Source organism: Lissotriton helveticus, chromosome 4_1 (assembly GCF_964261635.1).
Source record: "Lissotriton helveticus chromosome 4_1, aLisHel1.1, whole genome shotgun sequence".
Taxonomy (NCBI): Eukaryota; Metazoa; Chordata; class Amphibia; order Caudata; family Salamandridae; genus Lissotriton; species Lissotriton helveticus.
The window spans coordinates 1,980,000,943-1,980,019,876 of NC_136063.1; positions in this window are offsets into that span (position 1 = coordinate 1,980,000,943).

Genomic DNA, 18,934 nt, shown 5'->3' on the forward strand with positions numbered 1-18,934 from the left:
AGCCATGAGAGAACCACTGTATCATGAACAGATCTCAACCGTGGCTCATGAAGGAGTACCTCTATCATGAACATAGAAGTACCACTCAGCCCCCCGGCCCCCTAATGCTGAGGCAGAATTGCCACTGCAGAAAAGGACTTAAACTCCTGGAAAGAACAACATGTAACATTTAATATCATTTCCCACCAATGTTTTCATATATCAGTGTTGCTGAACTCACTCAGTAAAATGTCGCTCATTTCCTTAAATCACTTTTAAAGCATGCCTTATAACAATGCACCCAATCCTATGTGGAAGTGCTTATATTAAACATGACATTGCTTTAAGCAGGATAGACAAAGAAATGACACAGTGATGTAAAAGTTTCTTTATTTTTTATACTTACCTAAAAAATAGTAAAAAAGTAAAGTAAATTTCTTTTAAAAACGTAGTACCTGTGGAAGAAAAGTAAAAATAAGATTATAATGTACATTTCATAAAATAAAAAAAATAAGAGAAAATAAGAGAGAGGCAGAGAAAACTCTTGGATGTTATTAGTTGTACTTACCTTATAAATATAATATCTGTGGAAGACAGTAAAAAAATATGTTTTAATACATATTTCTAAATTCAATGTAACAAAATAACTCAAACAACATATTAAATGGTTTATTTTTGCTGTCCTCAGAATACATTGATTTTCACTATAAACAGTGATTTCAATATTAATCATCATATAACAGCGGGGAAAAAAAAACACAATCAAAATGATTGTGTTTAAAAAACCCATCCAAAATCTCCATACATATTATAAATACCTGAAAAAAACATATCTTAAATGTTTTTCTCAAATTCGCAATTTCTTGAGTAAGCACACTACATCTTCCACAGTTACAAACTAATTAAACTATACGACCTATGTTTAAATATATCTCAAAAAAACACCGTGCAAGTATCTCCTATAAAAATCTATCTTAAGTATACATTTTCTTTTCTCATACCTTTCCGCATGGCCAAATTGTATAAGTTAACTCATTACCTTTTAAATACCTCTCCCAAAAACTTGCGTCCATATATGTTCTAAAATAATTATCTAAAGTACTCATTTTCTTCTCTCATATTTTTCCACATGGCCAAATACTATGAGTTAAGTAGTTTTTTTCTGAAATTTCTTAATCTTAATCTTATCTATTCTTTTGTGAACCTTTACAGTAAAAATGTGTAACATGCTTTATACCACCAAACATTAACTAAATTTCTAGCTGATGTTATCACTGTACCAAACACAAATTTCATTTATAGATTTGTAGACCCTCAGTCACATGATATTTGTAAACAAGAAAGTTTCATATCGTTACAGTATTAATCTTCCTACAGCAAGTGATTCTACTGAAATTTGGGTTCCAAAAATAGCAGATAGGAGTTAGTTAAGGCAAAAGGCAAGCGTTTCTTAAAAGTCAATTGGGTATCATTGCAAAGCGTCCAGCCACTTCCACACTTCAAATAAGCTGTATAATGTCCTGATGATGTGGAAGGCCCTTCATGAAAAATAATGGCTACAGCTACAAATGTTCTTCTAGAAATAGATACTTGAGTAGCCACAACATTTTTAATTAAAGTTGACAATTTACTCCCATCAGCTCTGCATCGTTGAAACATTAATATTACATATTGTCCATATCTATGGATAAATAAAGTTGATAACATTTCAGAGTTACATTGAGAACAGACCATGTTCTGATGCGCATCTTTAACTAGTTTATTAAAAGACACTTCTTTACAGTCTGGTAATGTTAAATATATAAATCTTTCACTGTGTATATCAGTACTACTTGAAAATGAGCAATTATCACAGTTATGTTCCCATTTATAAGAAAGGCCAAAAAGATTATCAATATCTACACCTTCATCTTCCAAAACTGTAAACATATACATAATAAATTCCTGACAATCTTACTGAACATTCTGTGAAAATTGATTTACTCCTGCACATATGTCTAAAACATTCCTTAGTTCTGAAACACTTCCTACTTCACTTTCACCACTACTACATTTTTCAAATATAGAATTTAAGGAATAGCAAAATGTTTGCTCCTGATTTTCTACAATCTGTTCCCTAACATTTTTTAGAAAAAAAACAACATTAACTACTACATTTGCATAACAGTTGACACCAGACCTGTTTTCAAACTTAAATCCAACAATCTCTTCAATACTAACCGTTTTCTTATGCCTACCAACAACAACTACATCCTTTTTTCGTCGTTTCTCAACTACTTCAGCACATTTCTCCTCATTTTTCCTTTTCTGACCAACCATACGCCTTTCAATTAAAGAATATTGAGGTAAACTTGGAGCATATTCTCTTCTTAACCTATTATACTCCTTCACACAATTTAAAGCTGCACTAATCTTTGTCTCATCATAATCAATTAAATAAAGTCCACATAAAGTTCTAACTCGCGATAAAGCAACATATGCCATACCCTCTTTGAATACAGTGCTTCCAATATTTACCAAAGCACAATCTACACTTAAACCTTGAGATTTGTGAATAGTCACTGCATATGCCAAACAAATTGGAAATTGCTTCCGACGGACATATAAGTCTTTCACAAGCAAAAAACGATTTGAACAGCGACTAATTTGCTGAACTTCCTCAATTCCATCAAATTTTATTCTTAAAAATTCAATCTCATCTCTATTTGTATAATTAACAAAACCAACAACATTACCCATTGCTCCATTTACCAATCCTCTTTCTACATGTAAATTTCTCCTTAAAATTATCCGACAATTTAAACATACATACAGATTTTTCTCTAAACCAGCAGTTTTAGATATACTTTTTTGAAGAGAATCCAATTTTAACTTCAACTTTTCAGACAAAACAATAGTACTACCTTCATGCTCTATTCTATCTTTAGCTTCCAGTTTCCTAATTTGTTGATTTTCTAAATTCAACATTTTCTCATTAAAAACTGAACATTCTTTCACAGTTGGCATCAAGCATATCACTGATTTATCTGCTACCTCTTTACTATATATTTTCTCAGGTACATTATCTTCATTAGGAAACAGCTTGGAAAGTAATCGTGTTCGTAGAGTGTGTTTCGCATCTTCAGTTAGTTTTCCAATCCTGATATCTTGAAGAATATTTCCATATTTAGTATCCTTTGCCTGTCGCATATTTTGAATCAGTTCAGTATATTTGAAATGTGACCATATATTAACATTTCCAATACTGCCCAGGCACTTTCTAGTCTCCTCATGCGTAACAGTTTCAAATACAGGTTGTCCTTTCACTGGAGTTAGTTGGAGTAGATCTCCAAAAACTATGACATGTTTACCTCCAAATAACACATCATACTCTGTCTTAAGTATCTGTTGCATTCTTAAATGCACAAAAGCAAGCATTAAATTAGATACCATGCTTACTTCATCAATAATAAGAAGTTTCATTTTTTAAGCACTCTAGAAACTTCAAAACAAGCTTCTCCAGATAGCTTGTGATATTGTAATTTATTTTCATGTTCAACTGGCAGCATCAGTAAACGATGTAAAGTAATACCTTTAATATTATGTGCTGCCAATCCAGTTGGAGCAGTAACAACACACGACAGTGTTGACTGAGTTCTTTGCTGTAAATATGTAGTAACTCCTTTAATTAGGAAACTTTTACCAGTTCCAGCTTCTCCACTTACATATAATCGAATAGGTTGAAATTACATACATGAGCAATCTTTTCTCTCATGACGAAAGCCATGCTCAATGTGCTCTGTCACTTCATCATATATCTGTCTTTGCTCAACATTAAATTGCTTCTTTAATTCTTCTAAGTTGATTGCTTCCTCTTGACCTTGCTGCATTGCTCTTTCCACCTCATCCATGGCAGTGGCTGCTTCATTTTGGATAATTGGTTGTCCCAGTGGATCTTGACTTAATGAAGCCGAACTTTGACTATCTTGTGAACTATCTTTACCAATCTCCGCTGCAATTCTCACTTCTTGCTCTATTTCATCATTCAACATTTGCAGATAATTACTAAAAACAGTACATTCAATACTACTTTTAGATGCATTGAATGAATCTTCATAACTATCAAAGTCCCCAAGTAGTTCCTCTTCTCTACGCCATGGTTTAAAGAGTTGCAAAAGAGCAAAATAGTAAAATTCTCTTTTGTCAGGTGTTTCGCAACTCAGTTTCCGATGATTAATCAAGTGTCCTTTTCTTTGCTTCACCAGACATCCTTCTTGTCCAATTACAGCATATACACCTTTATCAATGTTCTCTGTAACATTCCTTTTAAAAGTGTAGTTTTGAAGTATTTCATACAGACAAATGTTTTCTAGAAAAGTACTTCTATTTGGATAGTATGTATCCAACATATTTGTTTTCAGAATGTCTGTACTGTTTGGTTCTTTCTGGGCTAAATATTCAATTTCTTGCACAGGTTTTAGAACACGGTTTCGTGTTTCTGCAAGACCCAAACTCACCCAGAGAATAGTCCTTGATTTAGCATAAAGACTTGCTGATGATAATCGGTCACAACATTCATATGCTCCAATTTCTCGATGAGACAACATCTTCAAACTGTACGTATACAATTTTTTGCTTAGGCTCTTTTCATGAGAAATGTCTTCCCACATCTCCTTCAGTTCCGTCTTTTCAGATTTTGTGATGTAAGACGTTACATATCGAGCCACAGCAATAGAGTTGTCTGCAACATATTGTATGTCCATGTTAGCATTCCACATGGACAAAATGACTGGGTTATAGTCATTTATATATTTGGATTCTTCACCTCTTCTTAGATTGTACGTATTTTTAGGTGACCTTCTTCTGATGTTATGTCGCAAAGATGACATCAAATTGTTGACTTTTCCTTTTGAAAGTACCGGTCGTGCAAATCCAAAACGACATTTGGTGTAGAATTTACTCTTTGATTTGAATTTTCGCCGACAATATTTTCCACAACGATGACTTTGAAAGCGTAACACTTTTCCTCTTAAGTCCTTATCAGTTGTACTATTAGGTATGTCACAAGTGGCATACTGTTCAATAAAAGAGAGTACAGTCTCATCCGAGTCTCTTCCAAATTTAGGAGCATCCTTGATCCATAACAGCATATGAATATGAGGAGCACCTCTTGCTTGGTATTCTTTTCTCCAAAAGAAATCCAGTACTTCACCAAGAGGCGGATTTTTCTTGTTTGTAAGAAAATACATCATAGCTTCAAATCTATGATTAAAATATCTGCAAACATTAACCGGATCTAACAAACACAGTTCTCCGGGTGTCTTGTAGTTTATATTTTCTATGTTTGCATTCGCCTCCTGAAGAAATTCAAGTAAATCTTCCCAAGCATACTCTGCACAGCTTAGAGTTAAAAACCATGTTGGTGCTCCTAAGTTTCTAAGCATGCACTTCAAACCTCCATGACGACGGTACCAATACTCATTAGTACCACGCTGACAAGCCATTAAATTAATTAGGTGTGAATCCAAAACACTATCTGTTGCACTTTATCCATAAATTCCTTTGCTGAAATATTATGCAGATGAACTCCACTTTTTAAGATATGATTTACTGCATAAGAGAGACCAGATAAGTCACTCTCAAACAGAAGATGAAACAAATATGGAATGCATTGGCGAAACCTCGGATCTTCTGCATATAATCTTGTTGTCTGGTATTCAGATGCAGGAATCTGCATAGGTCGATCATCATATCGTGTACCTTCACCTGTAGGGAATAACTATGATTTGAACAGCGACTAATTTGCTGAACTTCCTCAATTCCATCAAATGTTATTCTTAAAAATTCAATCTCATCTCTATTTGTATAATTAACAAAACCAACAACATTACCCATTGCTCCATTTACCAATCCTCTTTCTACATGTAAATTTCTCCTTAAAATTATCCGACAATTTAAACATACATACAGATTTTTCTCTAAACCAGCAGTTTTAGATATACTTTTTTGAAGAGAATCCAATTTTAACTTCAACTTTTCAGACAAAACAATAGTACTACCTTCATGCTCTATTCTATCTTTAGCTTCCAGTTTCCTAATTTGTTGATTTTCTAAATTCAACATTTTCTCATTAAAAACTGAACATTCTTTCACAGTTGGCATCAAGCATATCACTGATTTATCTGCTACCTCTTTACTATATATTTTCTCAGGTACATTATCTTCATTAGGAAACAGCTTGGAAAGTAATCGTGTTCGTAGAGTGTGTTTCGCATCTTCAGTTAGTTTTCCAATCCTGATATCTTGAAGAATATTTCCATATTTAGTATCCTTTGCCTGTCGCATATTTTGAATCAGTTCAGTATATTTGAAATGTGACCATATATTAACATTTCCAATACTGCCCAGGCACTTTCTAGTCTCCTCATGCGTAACAGTTTCAAATACAGGTTGTCCTTTCACTGGAGTTAGTTGGAGTAGATCTCCAAACACTATGACATGTTTACCTCCAAATAACACATCATACTCTGTCTTAAGTATCTGTTGCATTCTTAAATGCACAAAAGCAAGCATTAAATTAGATACCATGCTTACTTCATCAATAATAAGAAGTTTCATTTTTTTTAAGCACTCTAGAAACTTCAAAACAAGCTTCTCCAGATAGCTTGTGATATTGTAATTTATTTTCATGTTCAACTGGCAGCATCAGTAAACGATGTAAAGTAATAACTTTAATATTATGTGCTGCCAATCCAGTTGGAGCAGTAACAACACACGACAGTGTTGACTGAGTTCTTTGCTGTAAATATGTAGTAACTCCTTTAATTAGGAAACTTTTACCAGTTCCAGCTTCTCCACTTACATATAATCGAATAGGTTGAAATTACATACATGAGCAATCTTTTCTCTCATGACGAAAGCCATGCTCAATGTGCTCTGTCACTTCATCATATATCTGTCTTTGCTCAACATTAAATTGCTTCTTTAATTCTTCTAAGTTGATTGCTTCCTCTTGACCTTGCTGCATTGCTCTTTCCACCTCATCCATGGCAGTGGCTGCTTCATTTTGGATAATTGGTTGTCCCAGTGGATCTTGACTTAATGAAGCCGAACTTTGACTATCTTGTGAACTATCTTTACCAATCTCCGCTGCAATTCTCACTTCTTGCTCTATTTCATCATTCAACATTTGCAGATAATTACTAAAAACAGTACATTCAATACTACTTTTAGATGCATTGAATGAATCTTCATAACTATCAAAGTCCCCAAGTAGTTCCTCTTCTCTACGCCATGGTTTAAAGAGTTGCAAAAGAGCAAAATAGTAAAATTCTCTTTTGTCAGGTGTTTCGCAACTCAGTTTCCGATGATTAATCAAGTGTCCTTTTCTTTGCTTCACCAGACATCCTTCTTGTCCAATTACAGCATATACACCTTTATCAATGTTCTCTGTAACATTCCTTTTAAAAGTGTAGTTTTGAAGTATTTCATACAGACAAATGTTTTCTAGAAAAGTACTTCTATTTGGATAGTATGTATCCAACATATTTGTTTTCAGAATGTCTGTACTGTTTGGTTCTTTCTGGGCTAAATATTCAATTTCTTGCACAGGTTTTAGAACACGGTTTCGTGTTTCTGCAAGACCCAAACTCACCCAGAGAATAGTCCTTGATTTAGCATAAAGACTTGCTGATGATAATCGGTCACAACATTCATATGCTCCAATTTCTCGATGAGACAACATCTTCAAACTGTACGTATACAATTTTTTGCTTAGGCTCTTTTCATGAGAAATGTCTTCCCACATCTCCTTCAGTTCCGTCTTTTCAGATTTTGTGATGTAAGACGTTACATATCGAGCCACAGCAATAGAGTTGTCTGCAACATATTGTATGTCCATGTTATCATTCCACATGGACAAAATGACTGGGTTATAGTCATTTATATATTTGGATTCTACACCTCTTCTTAAATTGTACGTATTTTTAGGTGACCTTCTTCTGATGTTATGTCGCAAAGATGACATCAAATTGTTGACTCTTCCTTTTGAAAGTACCGGTCGTGCAAATCCAAAACGACATTTGGTGTAGAATTTACTCTTTGATTTGAATTTTCGCCGACAATATTTTCCACAACGATGACTTTGAAAGCGTAACACTTTTCCTCTTAAGTCCTTATCAGTTGTACTATTAGGTATGTCACAAGTGGCATACTGTTCAATAAAAGAGAGTACAGTCTCATCCGAGTCTCTTCCAAATTTAGGAGCATCCTTGATCCATAACAGCATATGAATATGAGGAGCACCTCTTGCTTGGTATTCTTTTCTCCAAAAGAAATCCAGTACTTCACCAAGAGGCGGATTTTTCTTGTTTGTAAGAAAAGACATCATAGCTTCAAATCTATGATTAAAATATCTGCAAACATTAACCGGATCTAACAAACACAGTTCTCCGGGTGTCTTGTAGTTTATATTTTCTATGTTTGCATTCGCCTCCTGAAGAAATTCAAGTAAATCTTCCCAAGCATACTCTGCACAGCTTAGAGTTAAAAACCATGTTGGTGCTCCTAAGTTTCTAAGCATGCACTTCAAATCTCCATGACGACGGTACCAATACTCATTAGTACCACGCTGACAAGCCATTAAATTAATTAGGTGTGAATCCAAAACACTATCTTTCTGTTGCACTTTATCCATAAATTCCTTTGCTGAAATATTATGCAGATGAACTCCACTTTGTAAGATATGATTTACTGCATAAGACAGACCAGATAAGTCACTCTCAAACAGAAGATGAAACAAATATGGAATGCATTGGCGAAACCTCGGATCTTCTGCATATAATCTTGTTGTCTGGTATTCAGATGCAGGAATCTGCATAGGTCGATCATCATATCGTGTACCTTCACCTGTAGGGAATAACTATGGGAAACAACGACCTTCCAAACTTTCTTCCCACACACTAATAGGATTTCCTTTCGCCTTTTTCATCTGAAATAATTCAATAGCATTCCCTATTGCTTCTTTGGAATGCAGTGGATGAACACTGTAATGTTCATAAATTTCTTCACTTCTGGATAGATCAACTTTTTCAATTTGTCCAATAGACAAATCACTCTCCTCTTCTTCACTTACATCTTCTTCTTCTACATATACATCTTTATAGTACTTATTGTTTTGAACTAAATACAACGTTGCCTTTTTGACTTTTCTAACATCCACTAAATCTTGCCAGATTTTCTTACTCTTTGTAGGTACACCATTAACTAGAATAACTAGAGGTTCCTCTTCTACATTTTCAACACCAATTGTTTCCATATTTTTTTTAAATCAAGTGGCAAATATACAACTCTACCCTTTAATCCTCTTTGTAAATCTGAAGGATTTAATTTACCAGTCTTAGGCTCCATACGAACAATAGCCTGAAAAGGATGTACACATTGGATCAGAATAGTCTCATAAGTATTTAAATCCATCAATTCTGATGGAATATTTATCAACTCTAGATTATTATGAACAGCTCTAGCAGGCATTTTATTTTCATTTAATTTATTATAACAATATTTACAAATACGTTGCTCAAAACCCAAATCAAAATAGTTTTCCACCAACAAATAAGTTGCAAAATCTTTCCATTGACCATTACTTTCATCTTCACTTTTTAAATATAAATCAACTAACCTAGTTTGACTTTTGTAATGAATGCGTCGACAACAGACACAAGAAAAATTAGGTTTCTCACCTGCAATTACCTTAAACTTTATTATTTCCTGTTCAAAATTTTCAATATTAACATGTCCAACATTTTCTAACACATGTCCTTCTATAATTATATCAGTTTCTGCATTACCTTCCTCTGGACCAAAATAACTTACCTCAATTTCTGCACAAATCTTCTTAACATCTAATTCACATCCATACAAAAGAGCAGTATTTAACAGTTTAAGTTTAAGTGCTGGACTTTTTGCATAATACAACTTTCTCACCAATTTTATCATTTTAGTATGATGCACTGCGAATATCCTGAAGTGATGAAACACACTCTGGCATATTTTTTTAGAAAGACAAGCCACAGAATGACCTTGCAGACCTATTTGTTCTCGCACTCTGCAATGATCTAATTCTTGCAACATAACAATTTTTTTTCTAAGACTTTCTTTAGTGTACTTACGTAAGAAATTGCGAAAGAAATCAATTGAATCCTGTCGTACACTACAAATGCTACTACAATTCCAACTGTAAACAGGAACATTAGCACGTCCCCCTGAAGCTTCTCCAGCCATCAACTCTTCTGCATTTCTAACCACAATTTTCTCTTTCTCAATTACACATCCCTCCTTCACCTCGTATCCTCGACCACTGGTGTCAACTGCATGCAACAAATCGTTACTTTGAAAGTAACTCTCTTCATTAAAAAATGGTTCAGACGTTGAAGTATGCATCCACTTCCCAGAAAACACTTTACAAAAATTACTCCTATTTATGTGTCTCTTCCATTTACTTTTAGCTTTTAAAACTTGTATTGCCTTATTTAGCGCATTTATTCTATTAAGTACTAAAATAAATAATTTTCTTTTTGTCTCAAACGCGCGCTCAACAATACCCTCTATATATTGTTTCTTCTTAAGAAAAGCAGATCTTCTTTTAGAAACTTTCTCCTTTTGTAATAAATTCGAAACTACTCTGTTGTAAAACATACGTTTCCTGATTTGGCTAAATTGATTCATCCGAGTTTTACTGTACAGATTTTCCTGTCTCCTGATTCCAGAAACATTTTTATCTTTGGTTCCATGTCTCCTTCTCGATACTGGTATACTTTTTTCCTTGTCTACTTCAATACTAACATTTTTCCTTCCACATATTGCTCTCAAAAACTTTTTGGTTTGCTAACCAGGAGCACTCTTCTTTTTATCCGTCCTATGTTCTTTTGATAATTCTTCAATTCCTTTCTTCTTCAAATTGTAAGTCCGTTTATAGAGCTTTCTTTTTTCAGTTCTGGTCGGCATCTTAATTTAAGATTTTGATGAAATTCTCAATCTGTAAAACACAAACATAACACATATTATAGTTGACTACTAGCATATAACGTACAAATTTAAACCACAGATTCATTTTCTAACTAGAATTAAGAAAATAACAGAAAGTGTCTGAACAGAGTAGGAAATCCTGTAGTGAATGTTGGTTCTTAATTTTATCACCCTCCATATCTGTTTTAACATTATAGACAGTTTTTAATTCTAATTTTTAAAGCATACAAACAGTACACTTTTTTCAAGAACTATGGGTCATCGTAGATGTTTTAATCTTTTTTACTGCAATCTCTTTTACACTTCATGAGAACATGTCTTATCACTCTCCTAAAGCACATCAACGACGAATAGGACAAGAAAACTGTCTTCAAGAATGCTTTACTATCAAAAAAAATTATTTATTGAAATCTTCATAATTTTGTAGAACTTCCACCATTATATCTTCAGGGACTTCTTCAAGTCCAAAGTCCTCATCTCCTTCAACCATCTCTAAGTAAGCGGAGTCTAAAGACATGTCCATAAAATAATTTTTTTCATCTATTTCCTCTTCAAAACTGCGTCTAAATTTCCTCCATCACTTTGTTAATGATTTCAAAATGAAATTGTTTCTCTTCTGAGGAATTCTCCATAACTAGACTCAGTTTATTCTTCTGTATCCTTTTAAAAAAATATAGAGACTAAATTATATCTTTTTTCATAAATGTATAACTTAAAAATACCTTTACTAATTTTTAAACTACATATATTTCTATAATTTCTAACTTATTAACTCTATATATTTTAAGATATCACGTTCCTCTTCTTTTGAAAAGAAATTGGCAATATAACCCTAAACATTAACACTGATCTTTTTTTTTTCCATTAAATAATTACTGTTGTTTAAAAGACATTTTACTGTAAAATTTCTTTTTAGATTTTCTAGATATCACAAATATTGATAATCTGTAAAATTAATTTTTAGAGACCCATTTTTTCAGTTCACCAGTACAAAGAGCTATGTAGACTATATGCACTCTGAAGAGAAGGCTCACACTATACAAACCATAGCATTCACTTAACAGATTACTACTTCTCACAGAGACAGTTCCTTTTATGTTTCAACAGCATACTCACCATGTAAAAGTCATAGCATATACAAAATGTCATACTAAGCATGAAGAACAACCTCATAATAAAACTCTGCATGAATATGTAAAACAATGCCTATACATAGTATAATCACAGATATGCAGGAAAGATACCCATCACACCTAGAACCATATCATAATACCTCTTTGTAAATAAAACAGAAAAACTGCCAAACATAATGCAACAAGATTTCAAAAATCATGAGCACTTCACAAGATTTAAGTAATGGAAACATGAAAGAATTATACTCCAATGATCCGTAAATCTGAACTCCATCAAAAAGAACACATGCACCAAGCCCATTAAAAGATAATTTCAACTGTCAGTGGAGAATATCTCAAAATACATATCTAGTATAAGCAGATACAACCCATGTGAATAATTCAAGATAAAATCATATTCCAAAATGAAATTTTACAAACATTTAAAAAAATCTTCTCCATTATTTTCATGTGCACCCAAAATATTTGCCTATGCAAAAATACCAACTCACCTGAAAAAAAGAATATAATTACTCAAATTCTGTAATTCAGAAGGCACGTTGTTGCTTTTCAGCACCAAACACTGTAAAAAAGAAAATAATAAAATTTAATTAACTTATTACAGACTTATTTCTTACACAACATAGAGCCATTATAACAAAGAACAAGCATAACAGATACATTCCCCATGATTCTCTATCATTACAATTAGATACAAAATGTCTCATTTATGAAACCATTGCGCCACAGATATATCACTTTTTCCCATGTTAAAACTCATGCACCAGCGACACAAGGCCTTCATAACTAAAAGCCCATGTGACGGAAAACAAGTGCATAGACAGAAAATACAGGGCCAACCATGGGCATATGCAAGCAGTACACCTGCACAGAACCACCAAACCCCAGGAGCCACCATATTAATATATATGCTTAATATAATAATCCTCTAAGGATGCATACATATTTGCGTAGCGGACCATGGCAGGAATTTGACGTGCTCTGCCTCTGTTCCACTTCCAAACACCTTGATCCACCCCCCCTCTTCAGTGGGCTGCACGCTCCGCCCCGCCCAAACCCCCTGTTACAGAGCCCCCTACCTACGCTCCCTGCCCAGGGCTGCCATGACCCTATACCCGCCCCTGGAAAATGTGTAAGACACAGCAACAGTAAAAATCAAAGAATAGGCAACATGCAGAAAAACTACACAGTAGATAAAGAAACGAGGGGCATATTATCAAGGGGGTTTATCTCCGCTTGTTTGGCTTTAAAAGCCAAGAAAGCGGAGATAAAATTATCTCCCTATTACCTAGCTGTCACTAACACCAGTTAGCGACAGCTAGTAGGAGATAGCGTCCATCTTGGGCCCCACTTTGCATGTCAGTGATATTTATCACTAATGACATGCAAAGTGGGCGTGCCAAGATGTTAGCGACTGGAAACAGTCGCTAACATCGCTATCTCCTATTACCAACTTTTGAAGATATTCGTGCTAGGCGCGAATATCTCCAAGAGCTAACACCTGCCCTGAGCAGTTCTTAGCCATGTTATCCAATGGGAGGTGGATAACATGGCTAAGAGCATTAGCTTGGTAATGCATAAATATCGCTGACTTTTCAGCGATATTCATGCATTCCGGCCGTTTTTTATCGCATTTGCGATAAACCTTGGTAATACCAAGGTTTATCTGCGATAAAAATTACCGCAGCGCAGCGGTACATTTTTGTCTCCAACCAAGCAATAGCGATAATTATCTCTATTGCTTCATAATATGCCCCCATATGTTTAAGATAACCCCATTGAAAAACATGTAGTAATTTTTTTAATCTGCCATGCATCTAGCCCTCCACGACCGCTTTGGAAACTCCTGCTCTAAACCTTTACATTTCATTTTTAAAAGAAACGCACGTTTTTTTTCAAAGCTGCATATTAAACGCCTAAACATATATTTAGTCGTCCACATGCAGGCACTTTCAATTACATGACTTATTTAAGTGAAATCCCTGTAATGTTGCATATCTTTCCAAAAATACACCAGTGCCTATTATTATAACGATTTTTTTTCATTCTTCATCAGTGATATTATTTTTTACATATAATGAAAATCACTATGACTTTTTAAACGACAAAGCTTACGCGGTAAAAATCACTCTGCATTTGCTTCCCTTTAAGAATGTAGTTTATCTACCCCACGCATGTGAACCTTGATGTTTTCATCTGGCAGCGAATTCCGGCCTTGAATAACAAGACATGAACAACAGCCTTATTGTCACAAAAACAAGTTAGCGTAGCATCTGTTCGCGAACATATCTTTCACTTAGCTAATATTCACAGACAACACCATTCCTTATAAAAGAGTGGCCTTCCTTTACAATTTACTGAGGTGACTCCCTTAATTTTAAACACATCCTACACTTCAAGACACGCTATTTTTTTTATAACTACTAACCAATGGTTTATTGACCGGACTGCCAAAAATTATATCAAGTCATTCTTCTACTATTCACTCCATGCTCTGGGACCTATTTCTGTGGACTTCCTGTTGAACTGCCAGTGCTGCGACGTTTGTGTTCCCATCTCGTTTATTTCAAAATGGATGTCCCTCCTGTCTTCGCAAACAAGCCGGAACACTTAGAACTATTTCGCCAGTAGATGCTTGACTACTACGGCATCTTAGCACTCTCGACTCTGAATACTTCATATCGATTATCATTTCGATATTCCTATTTCACCTGTGTGCAGCCTGTATTTCATTGCCTGAGCTGTGATTTCATGTGGGCCCTGGACTTATGTCTCTGCAACTTGGTACCTCCTGAAGTGAATTACAATCATCTCATGAATCCGTTAATTGATCATGAACAACTTTGTTGCAACGGAGGGATTATGGCCTTTGCAGCGATACAAGGAGTTCTGGGTCATTGGGATATATTTGCAGCGACGCAAGATTTCCTGACAGACAGGTACATTGAAAACCCACCGAGCTGTCCTCTGATGGTACTAGAGGCTCCGATAATAACAGATCATGAATGCTGCTTTCCTCTTTTCAATTGGATGGCTGACATGTGTTCGGATCATAACAGTGACTTCCTGTTAGAAGCAATTGCTGCCTACTTCGCCTATACAATCCTGGGTTGACTGTTATGCAAGCCATTGACGTCCACATTTCGTATTAGCTCCCTATATTTTTCACGTTTTCTTGCATACTTTCTTAACATGAACAGACCTATTGGCTTTACTAACAGTGGACATTATGATTTCCTACTGGTTAAATTTTGATCTTTTATGTGGACTATATTTTTTTTCTACAGCTACTCGATTTTGAACTTTATTTTTTATTAAAGTCTAATCTCAACAATTCTATTGTATATCTTATCTTATGTTATTTCAAACGTACTCGAACCACAACTCGCTAATATATGCTACATGTGCCCTAATTAATGTGTAAATATAGAATGATTTTTTTATAACTGTAAACGCCATTTCGCATTTGAACTGCTTAATTCCGCCTCAGATACCTCTGATCATTTAATTTTCCATAAACTGAAATATTTTCATTACATACATGCACCTCTCGCCATTTTGTCCGTTTTGGCGTGTTTTTTTTCCCTTACACAATAGCATAACAGAAACGTGATAGTGCTTCGCATACAGAGAGCTGATTGATAAAGACATAATGTCTAACCACTAGCATTTTCATGTATCGTTCCTAAACTGAAAGGCCAGAGACCTTCTTCCATTTATTAAAATATAATATACTTCCTCATAAGAGTGTATAATTAATTTTGCAAAACCATATTCATTTTTCATCAACTATACCGTTTGTATTCTATGTACTACTGACTACACCGATTACTTTGTTTTTTGCAATATCTCTACTCGTATTAGATTAGAAACTTGCCTTGAAAACAGTGCATTTCTGAATAAACATTTCAAATATACACATTCTCTCTTTTAATCCATAATCTCAACTAAAATGATTGTATATTGAAACAGTATTCATGTGTTCCACGTAACTTCAGCTGTACTAACTTAATATTTTCTTTTGTCGACCTGATTTACTCATACTAGAACCCACAGCCCTATAACAGCCCGTGAACCCTTTCTTAGTAGGTCGCGCACCATGCAGACAGTTGTACCTCTGTAAAAAAATAATTTATTACTCTTCTCAAGCACCGTCGCAGTTCCGCTCCACTCAGTGTTAATCACTGCTCCCACGCTTCTACAGACCAGACGCTATGTCGTATTTCACTCCTTATCACGCTTTAATCTCCACAATAACAAACACTTCTCCGCCAGCCACCAGAGAACAGAGTGCACATGCAAAGGCACTAAGTAGTGAAATACAACATACCCTCTGCTCTATGGAAACAACCGAGCGGTAATTCTGAAAGAAAACATTCACTAGCGCTTCAAAAAAGCATTTCAATTATATAAATAGTTTTTTGAAAACGTTCCAACTACTTTGATGCGACTATCTGTGTGTGCCTCCACAGCAAAATTCCTGAGCCCGGACTGAAGGCAGACACAGACAGACACACACACAATAAGATAACACAGGGCAACGGAGACGGAAAACAGAAGAGAGATGAAGATGCAGTCAAACAGCAGCAGTGAGAGAGATATTTTTATACTCAGTTTGGTACCTCAATTTACGAACACATTTACTGCACAAATCTGTGTACAACCTCATGGTCAGAACTTTTCATTTTATTTTACTCGACCACCTGCCCTTCTCACCCTACGCCCACCAATGCAGGCCGCGGCCACAAACCGCACTATAATTTTGTCGTCTGACACAAACTTTAAGAATTCATTAAGCATTACCACTTTTTCAAGACCGTATCACATGTAATGTACCAACTTTTCATTTGATTTTACTCGACCACCTGCCCTTCTCACCCTACGCCCACCAATGCAGGCCGCGGCCACAAACCGCACTATCATTTTGTCGTCTGACAGAAACTTTAAGAATTCATTAAACATTACCACTTTTTTAAGACGGTATCACATGTAATATACCAAATTTTTCATTTTATTTCACTCAACCACCTGCCCCTCTCACCCTACACCCACCAATGAAGGCCGCGTCCAGAAACCACACTCTAATTTTGTCGTGTGACAGAAAGTTTACGAATTCCTTAACCATTAACATTTTTTCACGACGGTATCACATGTAATTTACCATTTCTCTCTCTATCTGCATTATCTGTCTCTCTGCTAATATCATTTTTTCACTTCATAAACAACTTCTCTCATTATATATAAAAGCTTCAAAATCACACAAATAATTACTCTTTATATTAAACATATTTTATACTTCATATTTCACATTTAAATTAAAAATAGTTTTAGAAATACAACACATTATGACAGCCAAAAATGAGTTTAGTTTCAAACTATGAGGAAAATCAATCATTGTTTGTGAGTAAACCATATTTTATGGTACATGACAAAACAAACAGTTACAGACTTACCTTTACCAATGCTTTGTACGATGTACAACAGTGACAGTCACAAAATAGATATTCGTTTGACGGAAGTCTCAATTATGCTGCTATCACTGCAACCAAAATTCAATGGCACAGATATCCAGTCAATACAGACTCATATATGTCTCTTCAGCCAATCATATTTCCTCCTGCAAAATTTTGTATTCAAATTTACATTTCAGTTGGTTGTCCCTCACAATATTTTCAATGTCACATAAAAGTCACCCATCACCCACTGCCATCTCTGGCTGTTTCCATGGTAACACCTCATTCTGCACCTGGCTGAAGGCACAGGTCAAAAAAGTTCATATCTCAACGTTCTACAGCAAACTAACAACACTGTTCTCCCTCCAGAAACACCTGCCTATCCACAGCTCTGTTACATGTCATTTTTTTCACACCCAATACTACTTTTTCTTTTACATAACATTAACATGCAACGTAGTCTTCAATCTTCACGTATTAGAATCAACCAATCATTTTTCGTTTTTCAACCACACCAAGCTTCATCCATTTTTTTATCCTGACTTTCAGCTTCTAACTGCCATTCCACTTCCAGAACCCATCGGAGTACGAGTGCATCTGCCTTGAAAATGAAGGTTTGGCTTTTAGGACACAGCTATATTCACTGGAGTGGAAAATATGCAGCAAGCAGACGAATTTCCAACCTTGATTTACCAAATGTGCAGATAACGTGGATTGGGCAAAGAGGATTAAGATGTCACCAATTAATACCATTGGTGAAAACTTTTATGCATCTCCCAGAACCAGACCTTATAATTGTGCACTTTCTAGGCACATTGACTGGTGTAGGTCTGGAAATGCTTCTAAAAGACACCTTTCGACAATTGATGACACTTTTTCCTCGAACTGCCTTGGTATATTCCAATATATGCCAAAGACAGAAATGGAATTGGTCCAATCAACATTGTGCACAAATTGAGAAAGCAAGGAGACATGTAAATAAATCTGTTTCTGCTTTCCTCAGAGATTATAGCATGGGTTCTATTTACCACAACAACTTGCGTTACCACATGCAAGACATCTATAGGACAGATGGTGTTCATTTCACGGATGAGGGAAACAGAATCTTCCTCTGCAACATCAGACTCTGCATCGGTACTTACTTATAAATGCAGAAAAAACTCAATTAACACAAGGGCTCTTTTCAGAGCCACCTTATATCAAAGCACTCAAACTTCTGATTTATCTCCATTTTCACACTCTTGTAAATAGGAGTGCGCGCCCGAGTGCGCGCACCCCGCAACTTAAAAAAAATATATATATATATATATATTTTCGCGTTTAAGGGCCTTACTGCACACCCTGAGAGAACCTACGCAGCAAAAC